This window comes from Sycon ciliatum, chromosome 11, assembly GCF_964019385.1.
Source record: "Sycon ciliatum chromosome 11, ocSycCili1.1, whole genome shotgun sequence".
Taxonomy (NCBI): Eukaryota; Metazoa; Porifera; class Calcarea; order Leucosolenida; family Sycettidae; genus Sycon; species Sycon ciliatum.
The window spans coordinates 15,966,653-15,984,580 of NC_088653.1; the positions used below are offsets into that span (position 1 = coordinate 15,966,653).

Consider the following 17,928-nt stretch of genomic DNA (forward strand, 5'->3'; position numbering starts at 1 on the left):
CAGCCCTAGAAGCGGTGGAGGTGCCTCGGTGTCTTGTGCTGCAGAAGGCAGAGGCTGTCACCAGCACGGAGCTCCATGTTTTTGGCGATGCATCTCAAGTGGCGTACGGAGCGGTGGCCTACCTGCGGGTTACTTATCAATGTGGAGAAGTGTCCAGCCGTCTGGTATGGTCTAAAGGCAAAGTGGCCCCACTTGGCAGTGTGAGTATTCCTCGACTGGAGTTATCTGCAGCTGCTATGGCATGTCGACTCGGAATGTCGATTGCCAAGGTTCTCTCTATTCCTCGCGAGCAGGTGGTACTGTGGACGGACAGTATGAATGTGCTGTGCTGGGTTCGCAACCGCAGCCGTTTGTTCTAGCCATACGTCGCTAATCGAGTGAGTGAGATCCAGCAGCAGACCGAGCCGTCCCAGTGGCGCTATGTGCCGACTGCCGTTAATCCAGCCGATCTGATATCGCGAGGAACGTCTGCGGAGTCCTTAGTGTCTAGCAGCCTGTGATGGGACGGACCAGAGTTTCTGAGCAAATCGTCAGAAGAGTGGCCTAGTCAACCTACGTCCGTCAAACCGGCAGCTTCTACTATGGAGATTCGGTCAGCAGCTCGTCAGCTCACCGGCGGCGACGCACTCGGTGGCGTCGACTCGTTCTTCATATTCCTGAAAGACAGCGACTGGAGACTCAATCCGACGCGTTTCTCGTCCTGGCAACGCCTTATCCGCATCACAGCGTTGGTGGTGAGATTCGTCAACAACTGCCAGATTCGTGTGGAGGAACGCCAGCTGGGTGCAACGACTCCAGAGGAGCTTGAGGCAGCTCGACAATGTGTCATTCGTTCAGCCCAGCGACAGTCATTCACTGAGTACGTACTATTGGAACGGAGCAAATCTCTTCCGAGTTCGAGTAAGCTGTCGAGTCTGCTGCCAATGATCGACAGCCAAGGTTTGATTCGTGTGCAAGGGCGAGTTCAACATGCGGCGTTTCTATCGCTCGACGCTAGGTACCCAGTCATTCTGCCGCGGCACAACTGGGTAACGCAGCTCATCATCCGCCAAGAGCACGAGGACACACATCACGAAGCTGGTACGAGTCACCTGCTGACCAGGTTGATGCAGCGGTACTGGATTCAATCCGGGAGAGAAGCTATTCGCGAGGTTCAACGCAACTGTTTTCGGAATGTCGCCGACGAAAGGCGAAGCCCGCGACGCAGGTGATGGCACCGTTGCCGAAGATCCGGCTGAAGCCACCCCATTGAGCGTTCGGTCGTGTTGCTGTTGACTACGCCGGTCCTTTCCAGACCATACAAGGCAGGGGTCACAGGCGTGCCAAGAGATACCTGTGCCTCTTTACTTGTCTGATGTGTCGCGCGGTACACTTGGAGATGTCATACAGTCTCGACACCAACAGCTTCATCAACGCGTTTGAACGGATGGCCAATCAACGTGGGCTACCCGAGGAAGTTCTATCGGATAATGGAACAAACTTTGTTGGTGGCCAGAGAGAGATTCAAGAGATCTTTACTGGAGATGACCAGGAAAGAATTGGTCAACACTTCGACAAGGTGAAGTGGAACTTCATTCCACCCGGGGCACCTCACTTTGGAGGAGTTCATGAAACGATGATCAAGTCCGCAAAGCGGGCCATCTTTGCCATTCTGTCCGCGGCTGACATCACGGATGAGGAGCTTCAGACGGCATTATGTGGCGCAGAGAACCTGCTGAATTCGCGCCCACTGACTACGCCATCAGCTGACTTGAAAGATGACTTACCGATCACCCCGAACCATTTCCTGGTTGGCCGAGTGGAAGAGTTCGCCGTCGACGGTACCGACCAACCAAGCAGCCCGCAGCAGAGGTGGCGACGTGTCCAGGAACTTGTGACTCATATCTGGCGCCGCTGGATGACAGAGTGGTTACCGGCTCTCAACCGACGATCGAAGTTGACCACCGAAGAGCGGAACATGGCAGTTGGTGATGTAGTGTTAGTCATTACACCGCACACTCCACGCGGCAAGTGGCCACTCAGACGCGTACAGCAAGTGATGCCTGGCACAGATGGGCATGTGCGTGTCGTGAAGGTTCTAGTAGGCGGTAAGCTAGTCACACGCCCTACCGTCAAGCTTTGTCCCATCCTACAGGGATGAAGATGTTCCCAAGACTAACGGGTCATATCATGCGCATCAAATCCTACCTAAGATGACATGTTTTGGCTCTGTTGTGTGAGGAGTTTCGTTATACTCTTGTAGCTGAGTGCGGTGAACTTTATACTATTTTAGAAGGTGTTTTATAGGATTGCTCATTCTATCGGCAATAATAGACGGAGATGTACTTCAAGTATATTGATATTTGCTCTTGTGTTTACCGTGAGCATATCAAGGAGGGGAGTATGATCACAGATCAGTAGCACTAGTGCGACTTCATGAATAATAGCAGCCTAGGCTTGTTGCAATGTTGGTTTGGCAAGGTAGTGAAGTAGTAGTTCGATACATCCGCACATTTGCATATGTTGTGTTTTGCGGAACTGTACGCTATGCCTTAGGTTATCACTAGTGTAGGGTTTCATTTATCAACTACATAGTCATTTCACGCTCGTTCGGTTTCTCACACTCGGTGCACCTCACACTTGCTTTACTTGCGAAACCTTTTCAGTTGTTGTTGAATAAGAGTGTGTGTAGCAGTGAGTTTTCCGCTCTCGCTGTAGCATTTTAGATTCGTGGCGAAGAAGTGAAGATTTGCGTTTACTACTACTACAAGACTTGTTGCGTGTTGTGCGTGCGGGTTGAGACCACCGAGGGTTCTCACCATAATATTAATAATTAGGAACAGAACCATAGGTGCTGAAGTACAGCTTTACTAGGAGTGAAACCTAAGAAGGTGGTGTAACCAGGTAACTGCTGCGCGGCGGGCACTGACTACCCAAGCCACGTGGCTTGCAACATGTAGCATTTTTGACCGGCGCAACATTACGACACATCATTGTTGCGATAATTTCTCCTGAAATGGATAAACCTGCCATGTTGACCTAGGCTATCGCCTACAAGTAGTGTCTGTACAAAGTAGATCTACAGTGCAGTTGTGCTGGATAGAGCCTTGTTGTAGAGGTACGTATGTAGCTGGGAATAGGCGGGGACATTCAGATGACGCGGGAGACACCACGCCTCGGTCACAGCTGACTGCAGACTCCGAGTGTAACCAGTTTTCACTTGACTGTTTTTGTAGTACAGTTGAACATCGATTATCCGCACATCGACCATTGAGTGACCGAGCCAGCGCACGCGAAAAGGGCCCTTATGGGATGCACGTGCGAACTGAGAAAATCGCGTTTGAAGTGCAGTGGGTCAAATTTACCGTAGGATTTTGACAGGCCACCGTGATCGATTCTGCACTATTTCCACGGTTTGACTGATGAAAAAGGTGTTATTCCAAAATGATCTAGGGGTTTCCAGCTTTCATTTGCAAGTTACCGCGATGAAATTGAGCTACGGAAGCCAAAGTTTCAGCGATTTTGATTTCGTGGGTTCGCACGCGCGCGCGTGGGCAGCTGGCTGCTGACACGGCAAAGTACATGTACTTCTTTCTTGTTGCGCTTCACTTGCCGTTCCCTTCTCTAGCTCTTCTTGCACTAGCTGGATCAGTGGATGCTCGAGTTGAACATGAGCCGGAGAACCTGCTTCACTGTTGACGCTGCGCTGGATCTTCTTCTCAGAGAAGATGAAGCTGAGTTTTATGGCGATGACGAGAGTGCGAGTGATGGCGCAGGGAGCGAAAGTGAAGACAGTTCTGACAGCAGCGATGACGAACGAGAACATTTCCTTGCTGCGACAATCGACACAGCTAGTGCAGCAATGGACTTCATGTCTTTGGACAGCTCGCACGCCGCTCCACAGGCAACTTCTAGTAGCAGTAGCCCCTCTGAAGCCATGCAGACTGGTGAAGCGGCTGAACACAATCGCAATTATTCGTGTGGATGCAGCCTGAATTGTTTTAGGAAGTTTGACGAGGCAGATGTTGAAGTGAATGTGCTGAACATGAAGGAGCTCGAGCGACCTGAGAGTGACCTGATTATACTGGGACTGCTCGAGTCAGGTCGACACGAAACTGCTTTGTCCCACAAGCCAGGAGAGAAGAGACAGCGACAGCGCTTTCGCTATTCGTTCCAGGGAGTGGAAATTTGTGTTGCTGCGTTCAGGACTTTGTACGACATCAGTGAGAAGCGGCTAAAGAACTTGAGAAAGCACCTCCATGAGCATGGTGTCACAGCAAGAGTACATGGTAACAGTGGGCGAAGGCCGCCCAATGCACTGGAATTTGCTGATGTCAAGAATTGCCTTGACTTCATCAAGCGACACGCTGATGTCTATGGTATCCCACACCCAGCCCCTCTCCGCGGGCGTGATGATGTACCTCCTGTTTTCTTGCCAGCTCACCAGACATACAAAGAAGTCCATGCAGAATTTGTGGCACTGTGTAAGTCAGAGGGATGGAGAGCTATAGCGGAGTCTACTTTCCGCAGCATTTGGCATCAGTGTCTACCACACATCCGCTTCATGACGCCGCGAATGGATGTTTGTGCAGTTTGTGAGGACCTCCGGCGCAAAGTTGTTTCTGCTGCGGGTGAAGCCGATAAACTGACCGCCTGTCGCAATTTGGAAGAGCACATAACGGAAGCCCAGAAGGAGAGGGAACTGTACAAGCAGAGGGCAGTGGATGCTAAAACGGAGTATGATGATTATGTAGCTGCTGGATCTGTTGAAGTAAGCCCGCTAACGAAGCAGAAGTACACATTTGACTTTGCGCAAAATGTTAGCCTTCCCCACACAGCTCGGCAGATTGGCCCTATTTATTTCAAGACCCCCCGAAAAGTACAATTGTTCGGGGTCTGCTGTGAATCTATTCCAAAGCAGATAAATTATTTGATCGACGAGGCAGACACAATTGGACAAGACGGCAAGAAAAGCCACAATCCTAACACTGTGGTTAGCCTATTGCATCATTATTTTGCCAATCATGCATTAGAAGAGAAAGAGTGTTATTTATATGCTGACAATTGCGCCGGTCAGAACAAGAACAGAACTGTTGTATCTTACCTTGCATGGCGCTGCATTGTCGGGCTACACAAAAAAATTACCCTCTCGTTTATGATCACGGGTCATACCCGCTGCCTTGTGGACGGTATGTTCGGCCTTCTGAAGCGAAAGTACAGGCGCTCGGATTGCCACAGTCTCCAACAGCTTGCTACTGTCGTGAGTGAAAGTGCTGTGTCCAACATCCCTCAGCTCCTTCCAGGATCCACTGTCACGTGGTATGAATGGGATACATACTTCGCTAAGCTTTTCAAGCCCATACCGTCTATCAGTAAAAGTCACCATTTCGTGTTTACTGCGGAGATGCCAGGAATGGTGGAGACCAAAAGGTTTGTCGACAGTGATGCTGTGGCTGTACCTATCTTGAAAGTGACGGCTGAGGAGGTAAAGGCTGCTGGTATTCCCGCAACTCTGCCTGCTGGTGGCTTGTCGCAAGCACGCCAGGAGTATTTGCACAAGGAGATACGGCCGTTTGTTGCTGTGGAGCATCAAGACACTCTCTGCCCTGCCCCCGCTGCTTCTAGCCAGCTCTCGCCTTGAAACTGAGAAGAGAGTGCATATAAACCTGGTCACCTGGTGCTTGGGGAACAATGTTTGTTGCTGTTACTGTAACTTCCGTTGCAACTATTTGCCAAAAGCCACATTCTGGGTCCGCTTCTTGCGTAGTACTCCATGGTGGATGACTCCCTAGTTACTGTGTACATAACAAAGATTTCAACAGGTTGTTTTTCAATTTTGTCTTTTGACTGTAACTGTGTACAAATGCTGTACTTTGGCTGAGATATTCTCCATGGCTATTGCAACCAGTCTCCTCTGGCTGAATGTCTAGGAGTTTCTTACCCCCCTTATCTACATGTCCGCATTTTCCGTAAAAAACGAGCCCACGGCAGGAGCCGTAACTTTGATTAGAGTTGGCCAAATTGAGTCAAATTTTTTTTATTCGATTTCTACAATCACTGGCTACCTGAAAATGCCATCAGCTGAATTTTGTTGAAAATCACCATAAGGGCCCTTTTCGCGTGCTCTGGCTCTGAATTTCGATTATCCGTAACAGTTTTTTTGCGCGCATGTGCCGTAGAGTACGCACTGTGCATGTAGTGAGCCATTCAAAAAATACGAAAATTTTGAAAAGTAAAAAGTAAAAAGGTCGTGCGGCTAGTAATAACCACTGAAAGTGTGTGAGTGACAGTTTTTTCTTATCCAGAACATTTGCCTTATCTGAACACCGCCTGACAGTTGTCTGCCCAGAGGTGGTCGGATAATCGATGTTCAACTGAAGACAAGTTGGCATCAAAAGTAGTTTAAAGTACCCTTTATCATGATTATTATTACAGTGAATCCTGTCTCTTAAAGACGACTGCTCAGGGGACCTTCAAAATATGGTCGCTGTTACCAGGTGGTCTCCTTATCCGGGGTCAATTGACTGGAAATAGCATCCCTTGCTGGACCCTTGGTCCTGGCTCCAGTGGTCTTTTAGGACAGGTGGTCGCCTTATCCGAGTGGTCGCCTTGACAGGTTTTACTGTATTATTATTAATTTTATTCTTGTTTTACTAGGGAATTCCCAACAGGCGGCGACGCCTTTTTACATTACGCAGCCGCTCTGAACCTACCCAGAGCTACGTCTCGTTACGGCCTGAATGCTATTTCATTTTTGGCAGCAGACAGATGGAACATGCTTCCACCTGGATGTCGCCAAGCTAAGCCCCTTTCTGCATTTGTCACAAGCACCAAGTCATTCCTAGGGTTCCCAGTAAAAAGGCAACGCCTGTTGGGAGTTCCCTAGTAAAATAATAAATTCTACTACTACTACTACTACTATACGCCAGTTTGCTGCAGATATGTCGCTGCTCGGCAATAGGGTCCAGCGGATAATGCTCCGAAAATGTTCGTACAGTATAACAATGCCCCACCATCACTGCTGCGTCTCGGTGCAGCCCCTGCTCAATAGTTGTCACGTTCGTCCTAGTCTCAGTATCCATTGTCTTTCTTTATTATTTTCGAGCTGGGAGTGTGAACATAGTAAAAAAAAAAAAAAAAAAAAATGCTTAAAATGCTCCAAAAAATTACCTTGTAATGCTGATCTGTATAATGCTTCAACAAGGGCTATAATGCTCTTGGTTTGGAACAAAAATGGAAGAAAGGCTGCACATTGTCAAACTTCCACGAAAGGACGCATTTAGTCGATCTGGCTCTGAAGCTGCTACAATATCTCTCATGAGCTCCACCACTTCTTAGCACTATACGACTGGATCGAGTCTCCCTTGGTTGCTCTCCATTGCAACTTTGATGCAGGGCTGTGGCTGAATAGTGGGTGTATCGAATTTTTTCCCTTGCTTATCCATGTAGTGAGAGGTGAAACCATTATTGCTGGTGGTCATTTGGATGCTGGAAGCATATCATGGGAAGTGGTGTTCCTGCCTGCAGACAATAATGTCACTGCTTCCACTCTGTGAAAACTGCCAGTCTTCATCTGAAACAGCTTACGCGAAGCCAGTCGACAGACGATCTCAGATTGAGATCCCTCCCATTTGCGGAAATCCTGAAAACACATGGTCAGAAGTTGTTTTTCCGCTCTACATCCTCTGCTTGCGCTGTCTTCTTCTCCTGAGGTTGCGTGGAGGCAAAATATTAATGGTTGGCCACCGAATACTTTTCTTTTCTGATAGCACTTGACTGTAGGCCTTGCATTATAATCGTCCACGACGAACTGTACGTGCTTCACCAGGAAAGTAAGACAGGCGCTCCTGAGCACTCAAATCGACTTGGTAATGCGTCCATGAGAAATTCTAGTTCTTTTCGAGCCTGCTGATCTGGACTCGGCAAAGGCAGTTATTTGGAACAAGCTCTTTCTGTATATAGCCGCTCCTTCATCCAGGTCCAAATTTATCAATAGATGAGTGTTTTCTTCAGTATCGCTAGAGATATGCTATGGCCAGAGCCTATGGCATAACAGGAAAACGCCTCTTCGTCTCTTTGATATTCACTTTGCGGACGTCTAGTCTCCTCCATGGCTCTCCATGATTTCTAAAAAAGAACTCCTCGTAAATCATCGTTCCAGATATTGTGTAGCAGCCTCAGTTGCAACGTTGGGCATGCTACATCACCTGTACATTTACCTGACTACATTGCTACATAAAGACTTTATGTAGCAATTGCATTACATGTATGAAGTCAGGTAAGTGTAGCATTCACTTAGCGCTAAATGTGTCTACAAATCACAAAGTTATGTGCCGGTACAATACATGGCGTTGCACCTCATGGCTTTAGCCGATTGTTGCCAAAAACCTTATATTTCCCGACATTGTCCACTATGAAACTCGTTATGCCGCTGAAACCTCACCTAAGAGAGGTTTAGCACAACGAAATTCGTCTGAATTTTCGTTAGATTTTGAAGCCCGGGAACGAGTAACGAAATTAACTTAACTTGCCACGAACTTCGGGACACACACTCGCGGAAAACATCAATCCAACGAAGTTTGGTCTGTCGACTTTTCGTACTGCGATCACATGAGAATTTTTCCTTTCCTTTCGACATTTTTTTCTGAGGTTCTTGTTTTCACGACCAGAATGTCTGAGCCGAACTCAAATCCTGCAGTCTCTGCAGCTGCTGTTACCTCTGGTGATCAGGAGGGACGACGACTTACGTGGGATACGCAGATGGATCTCATGATGCTCCGCCTTGTGAGGTCGATGCCGTTTCTTGCGGAAATCACGCATGAATGAAGAAGCAGCTCTGCTGCTTTCCCAGAGCGATGAGAGATTTGCTGGGCTGAAAAAGAAAGGGCTTGTGGATCGGTTTCATCTCCTGCTCAAGAATTAAAGGGGAAGTTAAGGCAAAAATTAAAATTTCACCAGTTGTAGTCTTCGGGGTGCTGAGTCGAATGGTCGTGGTCCGAGGAAGCTGAGACGCTCCCTTCCTACTTGAATCCCAATCGAACTCGCGCACTTCCACCGAAACTGGGTGACTGCGCCCTACTAGATGGGGATTTGTATGCAAAATGTCACTAAAAGCGCCATTTCGTTCTTATAAAAGCACGGATGACCGCGATTGGCCCATATGTTGTAGTCTTTTGGACGCTGAGTCGACTGGTTTTGGTCCGAAAAGGCTGCGATGTAGCGTTCCTCCTTTATTCCCAATCGAACATGGTTGAAGAAGCGGTCACGTGGTCCTGGGTGCCCAAATCACCTGGTCACCACGCCAGCAGGTGACAACTTTCACACCAAGGTTCAACTCGAGTTCAACTCGAGTGACAGGACTGCACCCAAAAAAGGTCAAACAGGCTAGTAAGTTGTACCCTGCAGGCACGGTGACCAGGTGACTGGTGTACGCAGGAGCACGTGACCGCTTCTTCAACCATGTTCGATTGGGAATAAAGGAGGAACGCCGCATCGCAGCCTTTTCGGACCAAAACCAGTCGACTCAGCGTCCAAAAGACTACAACATATGGGCCAATCGCGGTCATCCGTGCTTTTATAAGAACGAAATGGCGCTTTTAGTGACATTTTGCATACAAATCCCCATCTAGTAGGGCGCAGTCACCCAGTTTCGGTGGAAGTGCGCGAGTTCGATTGGGATTCAAGTAGGAAGGGAGCGTCTCAGCTTCCTCGGACCACGACCATTCGACTCAGCACCCCGAAGACTACAACTGGTGAAATTTTAATTTTTGCCTTAACTTCCCCTTTAAGCATTCGAGTGGTGAGGCCACCAGTTTACGAAAGTCGGGGAGTGACGAGGATTGCTATTTTTGTATTTCGCGGGGATTTCCGCGACATCCACGGTATCCACTAGCGACACCGAAGTTCGTGGAGAACGTTCTGCTAAACAAAAATTCAGCGAATTTCGGTCGGCTTTTTCGTACAGCGGCATAACGAAAATGAACAACGAATTTCGTTGTGCTAAACCTCTCTATAATGCTCGTCTTGTTCCTTTCTAATGCTCCATAATGCTCTGATGCTCGGATAGTCTCATAAATTACACAATAATGCCGAATATAATGCCGGCATCATCCGCTGGACCCTACTCGGCAATGCTCGTTTACTAAAACAAGCATACAGCTTACAGTAAAACCTGTCAAGGCGACCACTCGGATAAGGCGACCACCTGTCCTAAAAGACCACTGGAGCCAAGACCAAGGGATGCTATTTCCAGTCAATTGATCCTGGATAAGGAGACCACCTGGTAACAGGGACCATATTTTGGAGGTCCCCTGAGCGGTCGTCTTACACAGGTTTCACTGTAATTATAATGCTACTAAGCTACATGTATAAGGCGAGACCAAAAAAATAGACTTTCCCGGGCCCTCCCGCACCAAAATCGAGCCAAAGCCAATTTTTTTTGAGCAGTTCATACATGTACACTTGTACAGTACTGATCATGTGAGTAGATCTGTGACCGGGCTTGTACGACTCCCAGATTATTATTATTAATATTATTAAATTTTTGATAGGGCAATCCCCACAGGCCTAAGGCCTTCTTACAGGGTACCCTAAATGTGCCAATACAGATGTACAGATCAGGGCCATCGTTGGCCGAATTATAGAAAAATTGAACGGGTAAACCGCGTACCTGTTTTCTGTAAAAAAATTGAATAAAAATTACCGGATAATACTGTAAAAAAAGTTCAGCATGGCATACATTGGAAAAAAATAAAATAAAAATTCGCCCGCCCGCACCAATTTCACATGGGTCCTGCCCGGGAATCTCGATTTTATTTTGGTCTCGCCTAATGCTAGCATTAGTTGCCGATGCCTATGGGAATCTCCGGTGGTAGAGAAGATGGCTAGGACAAAGCTGGAGTGCTCCACCTCCCTCAGGCGCTGCTCATAAGCACGACGCTTAGCCTTCTCATGACGAACATAGGTACTAAGGAGTAAGGTAGCAGCAAGTGAGTTGGAGCGGTTCGAAGACGCGCGGAGTTTGAACACCCGCACATCAATGTAGGTGCGTTCGAACTGTCCTCCCCAAATGCCACTAGCCATCACGTCTAGGTGTGCTTGGTCATCGGCAAATAGCAGTGCGATAACAGAGTTGCTCTCCGGAGAGTGGCTGGAGGTGGGGCTCAACTGCCACCTGGTGGGCCACCCGCCTGAGCAGACGAGCAGTGAAGTCCCTCACCTCATTATGACGAATGGGCGGAAATCCACCCGTCGGACATGAGAGGGAGTTGGACTGCTGCCCATACACGCACAGTGATGGTAGACGGACCGGTAGCCAGTTGAAGGCAAGGCGAACAGCATCTCGAAACTTGGACATTTCTCTGCTTGTTTTATTTTAAAGTACATCAATAATATTTCCACCCAGACTAGCGGCTTTGCAATTACCACCTCACGTAGTGCCCGTAGGACCAAAAAGCTCATTTTTAACTCACATGGCCGCATTTTCTTGTGCCAATTCCTACAGAAAACTGGTGCACTTTGGAATAGACCGATCCCCTTATTATACTGGGTTCGAGCACGGGGGCAACCTCACTCGCGATCGAGCTAGTTTTTGAACGTGACAGCATCTTTGACAGTGTGTTTCAGGTTTGTTTTGGAATATCTTCTGCTGAGTTCAAGTAGTTTGCGATGGCTTCGAGCGGTGCTGAACCTCCTGCTGGTAGGAGCAGAGTCTCCGAGAGAGACATGGACTGTGATGCAGCTGTAGGATTTTTCAAGGCGCGGGAGGGAACGATCTCGGGCCACAAACAGGAGTTACTCCAGAGGTGAGTTTTGTTGTTGTTGAAATATTCGAATCGTGAATCGTGTTTTGAGATTTATTTTGTGCCTAGGCTTAAGCAGACCGTATTTCTTTCTCCTTGAGATCGGTGCTGAAGACAATAGTAACCTTTTTCTGGTCTGCCTTTTCCTCTCCAGAGCCATCTTCTATGAAGGTAACCGTGGTGCTGCCAAGTCGCGATCGCGATCAGCAGCGCTGAAGTGGAAAAATCGATTTTCCAACAACGATCTGGTTGGACATCAGCCACTAAAGTACTTCTGATTTGCCTGTAGTGACAACAGCAGCCATCCTTGGACACCTTGCAAAGACAGGAAAAGCCACTGGTGGAAGCGACTGCTATGAGGTGACGATAGCAGTGCAGTGGTGATCGCTGTTTTGTCAAGTCGAAGGGCTAGCCAACCCAGAGGAAGCAAAAAACAAAACGATAAAGCAGTGCGTGGTATTTGTTGAGCGTGAAGAGCTAGAGGAGGACAGTGCAAACACATGGACGGAGTGGATGGTGTTTGAAGAACAGTGTGCTGTGTGTCGGCTGGTGGTGATGGTGGTCTTTGTCAGCATGTATTCGTGCTGCTTCTTGTGCTGGAACAGTTCTCGCCCAGGAAGGCAGATTGCGTGCTCCCTGGCCCTCAGTCGGCAATGGGGCATTTGTTCAAGGAACATTACCCCAGAGCCAGTGATGAGTCGTACCTTTGAAAAGTTGAAGCTTGCTGTTAATCGTAAGCGTAGCGCAGTGGATTGCTCCATCTTCGAAGCACGAGGGCCAAAGCTTGCCGCTGTCTGCAGCAAAGTGTGTGTGCGGTTCTTTCGAACCTATGAATATACCCCCCTCCCCCTCTCTTAGGAAGACTGCATGTTCTGAGTGAACTATTTTCTAGTATATTTAATGCGAGACGGGCTGTTTACGCCCAAGATGAAGATACAGTTTTTTCCGTTTCTATACCTTCCTAATAAAATACATCGTGACAGAGCTTTCGGTCATACTCCGCTGTACTACATCCTCAACCCGCCACCACCATGCGCTTTTGGCTCTCTCTTAGGAAGACTGCATGTTCTGAGTGAACTATTTTCTAGTATATTTAATGCGAGACGGGCTGTTTACGCCCAAGATGAAGATACAGTTTTTTCCGTTTCTATACCTTCCTAATAAAATACATCGTGACAGAGCTTTCGGTCATACTCCGCTGTACTACATCCTCAACCCGCCACCACCATGCGCTTTTGGCCGAACTAATGCACGAAGCATAAACACACCAGCACAGCAAGGACACTTCCGTTGACAGATATTATTTACGCCTCTAGACAGCTGTTTCGTTTCTTCAAGCTCATCGTTAGAGGAGGATAGTAGCAGGATACTAATGATGATATAATATAAGATGATACTAGTAGACGGGTTATGGTCCGATATTGATGATTGGAGATCTAAGAAAGCAATGACAGTGATTGCGAAATGGATAATATTATCATGATTATATGCCAGTCTGGTAATGCGTTGTACTAGTGAACAGTATTGAAATCATCACTGCATTCGATGCAAACATTGGTATACCTTTGGTTTCAGTATTGGAAAAAAAGAACCTGGTTGATTTGGTTGCATCTGCGACTGGCTACCGGGTGTTGTGACCGGCAATGTGACCATGGGAGAAAATAAGAGCGCAAGGATCTGTTGGGTCTTGTTGTGCCGTGCCGGTGCGAGAACCCTAAGTGCATGGCAAAATAGAACTGTTTCATCCCCATTGCAGAATGTCTTGCAGTACATGGCATTGATGACTGTACATCTCGCCAGCTGACCCAGATGGGGATCATGCCCAAACGGAGGAACAAGACATCTTTCCAGCTCAGCTAGCTATATACCGTGAAACGTATGGTTAACTTGTGCCACGCATGCCAGCTTCTGTTCCATTCGGCCCAGGCTTAGACACATCAATGCCAATAGCAGCTGATCCTCCATTACATGCTCATTGGCAATTTACGGCCACCTCCAACTGTATCCGCCGTCCCTCAGCTTCCGTCTTCGCAGATCCGGCGCGGCGCAGTCCATTTTCTCGGCTAGGCTCAAAGGAGTCCCACAGAGCGGTCTAAACACCTGAAGGCAAACCAGTCAGAAACTGGAGCGGCTCACAGTCTTTCTTTATGTTATTGTACGTAAGCTGTTTTTCGGCTTTCTTCACCCCAGTCCTCACATCGTCCAACTGCTCCACGAGACTGTGTACACGAGCTCTACTTGCTGCCAACTCCTGATGCAGATGCTGCACTTCCATTACAGGACCAAGCTGCACTAAGCCAGGTTCCTTTCCAACTCAAAGTGCCGTTGCCTCTCAGCAAAATACTGGTTTACGAGCATAGGGAGCTCGTGATGCAGACGCTGCACTTCCATGACCGAACTGCACTAGGCTCAGCAAATACTGTTTTGCGATCATGGGGAGCAGGGCGTCCAGACTCCACTCTCTTGCGAAAAGCAAACCTGGTACCGCAGGACAGCTGTTTGGTTTCCTGGACTCATCCTGTCCTTGTAGAGCTGGGCAAAACGATTTCGATTTCGGGATCGAAATGATCGCTGCAACTCAAATATTCAGAGTGACCCTAAAACTACGTCCTTCCTCACGGGGAATAGCCTGGATCCGCTTGCTCCAGGCCGCTGTGGCTCCACACGAGGAAAGGAGTGAAATGACTTGTTTGCTTCGTCCTCCTGTTCTGACAGTGAGGAACGCAGCAATGATCCTGAGAAGGCATCCTGAAGTCGTAAAAAGGAAGACGTCTAAACAAAAACAAAACAGCTCAAATCAAAAGTCCTTGTGGCATTTTTTTGTAGACAGGCTTGCACTGCATGTAGATCTCGTGTGCTCTGCACTTCGCATGCGAGAAGTCACGCACAGCCGCGGTGAGGTTGGTCGCGTGTGTGCAGCAGGATCCCACGCGACTGCGGAGTTGCCCCCTTGCTCGAACCCAGACAATAATAAGGGGATCGGTCTATTGTCTCCCACCCCGATTCACGGACCACTTTAGGTTCCCTAACCGAATTCAATTCAAGCGTCATTTACGTATTTAAATTGCAAGGTGTCAGTTCGATTGCACTGGTATCGCTTTAATGCGCAATCATTGATTTAGACTCCTTGTTCTTTCACTGTATCTTGTGCACAGTATATAGTGTATCTGACTTTTCCGAGCTCACTTTGCACATTTCCTCTTTTTCCCAGCTCCAGTATTCATTGTACAGTCAACTTCGCATATAACGACTGCGGATATAACGACAATTCGCGAATAACAACAGCATTAAATTTCCATGCCCAGAGCAAAGTCCCTTCCAACTGTAATACATAATTATAATGAGACTTCGGGTATAACGACACTTCGCGAATAAGGACACTTTTTGATGCCCCACCGAATGTCGTTATAAGCGAAGTTGACTGTATTTAACTCGGGACCTTCCAACAGGCGTTGCCTTTTTACTGGGAACCCTGGGAATGACTTGGTGACAAATGCAGAAATGGGTTTAGCTTGACGCCATCCAGGTGGCCGTGGAAGCATGTTCCATCTGTCCGCCGCGACAAATGAAATAGCATTCAGGCCCCCGACGAGACGAACATGTAGCACTCTGGGTAGGTTCAGAGCGGCTGAAGCTTGACCGTGGGTAGCAGCATTTGTGCGGCATGATGCAGAGCGAGGGGGGGGGGGGGAGGGGAGGGGAGGGGAGGGTAAATATAATGCTTAAAAAGAGGACTGGTGCAACGAGATAGACACCTAAAAACAAACACAAACAGCTTCAAGCTTACACGGCGAGAGAAAATATACAGGTTTTAACTTATATTTTGATTAGAATGACATCGATAGAAGTGTAGGCTGATCATGGCCAAACACTCGCCGTTGGCACCTATTGCTGGTTCACTCGAGTTTGTCTCGGAGTTTAGCAGACAAGCAGTGAACAGAAGATGCGCTGGCATAGTCCAAGGGACAATTGGTGGTTCGGCGTTGTGTGGGTTTTATTTGTTTATTTTGTGTTGAGCTTTGTCCCCTCCCTTAGGCCTATGCCATGCCCCTGTCATTGTAGTGGAAAGGGGCCCGGACACTGTTCTTCATCATGCTCTGACACACCGACTACACCTTTGTAAGCAACTAGCCAGTTTGACCCTGGTGATGTGTGTGGTTGGGTTCGTCCCGCTGCACGCATGTCTGGACCGCCTGGGAATACCTCGTGCTGTAGACTTTTTTCTTTTCTTCTCTTCTCAGTTGTCATCACGCTTTTCTTCTTCTCTTTGGCGTGCGTCGGTAAATGGGTGGTTAGGCGTGGTGGGGGCCACTTCTACAGTATTTGTTATTTTGTTTTGGGCTGTGCCCCCTCCCGATGCGATGCGCCCAGTCATTGTGGTGGAAAGGGGCCCGGAAACCGTTCTTCGTCATGCACGGAGTGCCACGGAGTGCCACGGACACACCGACTACACTTTTGTAAGCAACTAGCCAGTTCAGTGACCCTGTTGTGGTGAGTAGTCGAGTTCGTCCTGCATGCATGCATGTCTGGTCACGGCTGCATGATGTACTGGTGCTTTGGGGAGGCTTTGTCCCTCTCCCTCCCCCTCCCCCGGGGCATCCCATGCGGAAGGGGAGAACGTATGACCATCAGCCATGATGTGGGAATCAGTGATCACTTTTCATCCTACACTGATTATAATAGACGCTTGTGATAGCGGCCATGGACAAGGAGGGAGTGAACATACAGTGACGACGAACCTTGTATAAGAGGAGTTGTCGACTCGAAAAGGATGTCTACGGCCATACCACGTTGAAAATACCGGTTCTCGTCCGATCACCGAAGTTAAGCAACGTCGGGCGAGGTTAGTACTTGGATGGGTGACCGCCTGGGAATACCTCGTGCTGTAGACTTTTCTTCTTCTTTTCTTCTCAGTTTTCATCACGTTTTCTTCTCTCTGGCGTGCGTCGGTAGGTGGGTGGTTCGGCGTGGTGTGGGCCACTTATATTTTTGTTTATTCCCGTAGCTATGCAGAAGACGTTACTTCAGTAACGTCTGGCGCTAGCCAGGGTCCACACAGCTTTAATTTGGTGTTTGTTTGTTTGTTTGTTCGTTTGTTTGTTTGTTTGTTTGTGTCACGCCTGTAGCTATCCCGTATCTGTCCCGTATCTGTCCCGTATCTGTTACTACAAAGGCTGTACAGGATTGTACTGTACATAACAGATGGCCACAATATTTGCTGGTTTCCGTATCTTTCCCGTACCGTACCATCAAACACAGCTGGCCACAAACAGCTGGCCACATTATACCTCTTAATTCCCGTAGCTATGCAGAAGACGTTACTTCAGTACCGTCTGGCGCTAGCCAGGGTCCACACAGCTTTAATTTGGTGTTTGTTTGTGTGTAATTGTGTCATGTCTGGCGCTATCCCATATCTGTCCCGTACCGTACCGTACCAACAAAGACAGCTGGCCACAATATTTTTGTTTGTTTGTGTCATCGGCGCCGCGGCATGCCTGGCGCTATCCCGTACCTGTCCCGTACCATCAAGAGTACGGTACCATCAAGAGAATGAGTATATATGCGAAGTGTATCGGGGGGAATGCATTCAGTGCAGTAACATTTTGTGTGGATTTGTGGGCGAGGCCGAGATCCCACTAGCAGGCTGGCTGGGCCGCCTGTCGACCAGCCCGGGAATCGCATGTAGGCCGATAGCATAATAATTATAACGTGTATACAGTCATGTAGATGTATAGCAGGGAGTCATATTATGTAAACGACTCCCTGCTGTATGGGGAGATATTCTGGAAAGAAATACAAAGTAGGAAGACGAGTAAATGCAATTAGAATGGATGTTAGGTGCCGTCAGTATAATAATAAGAAGAAGAAGAACGCCCGTAATCGGCGGAGTCAGCGCCAGTCCCAGGAAACGTCAGGACAGACATCCCGTCGACTCCAGAACGCCCTTGATCGGCAGAGTCAGCGCCGGTCCCATAGCTATGCAGAAGACGTTACTTCAGTAACTCATTGAAACGTTCTTGCAATACAATGATGTAGCTAATCAAAGGAAAACACATTTCCATCAGTTCTAACACCATGCACGATGAGCTAGGCAACAAAGCATAGCGCAGGGCCCTGAGCGTCCAAGCTCTCTCGTTTTGTTTTGAGC

At 48.2% G+C, this 17,928-nt stretch overlaps 1 non-coding gene across 1 annotated transcript; it reads left to right on the plus strand.

The window, feature by feature from the left end:
• Positions 1 to 16,553: 16,553 nt before the first annotated feature.
• Positions 16,554 to 16,672, plus strand: LOC135827770 (5S ribosomal RNA). Its single transcript, XR_010555553.1, has one exon. It is a non-coding gene; the product is annotated as a 5S ribosomal RNA (ribosomal RNA).
• The last annotated feature ends 1,256 nt before the right edge of the window (positions 16,673 to 17,928 follow it).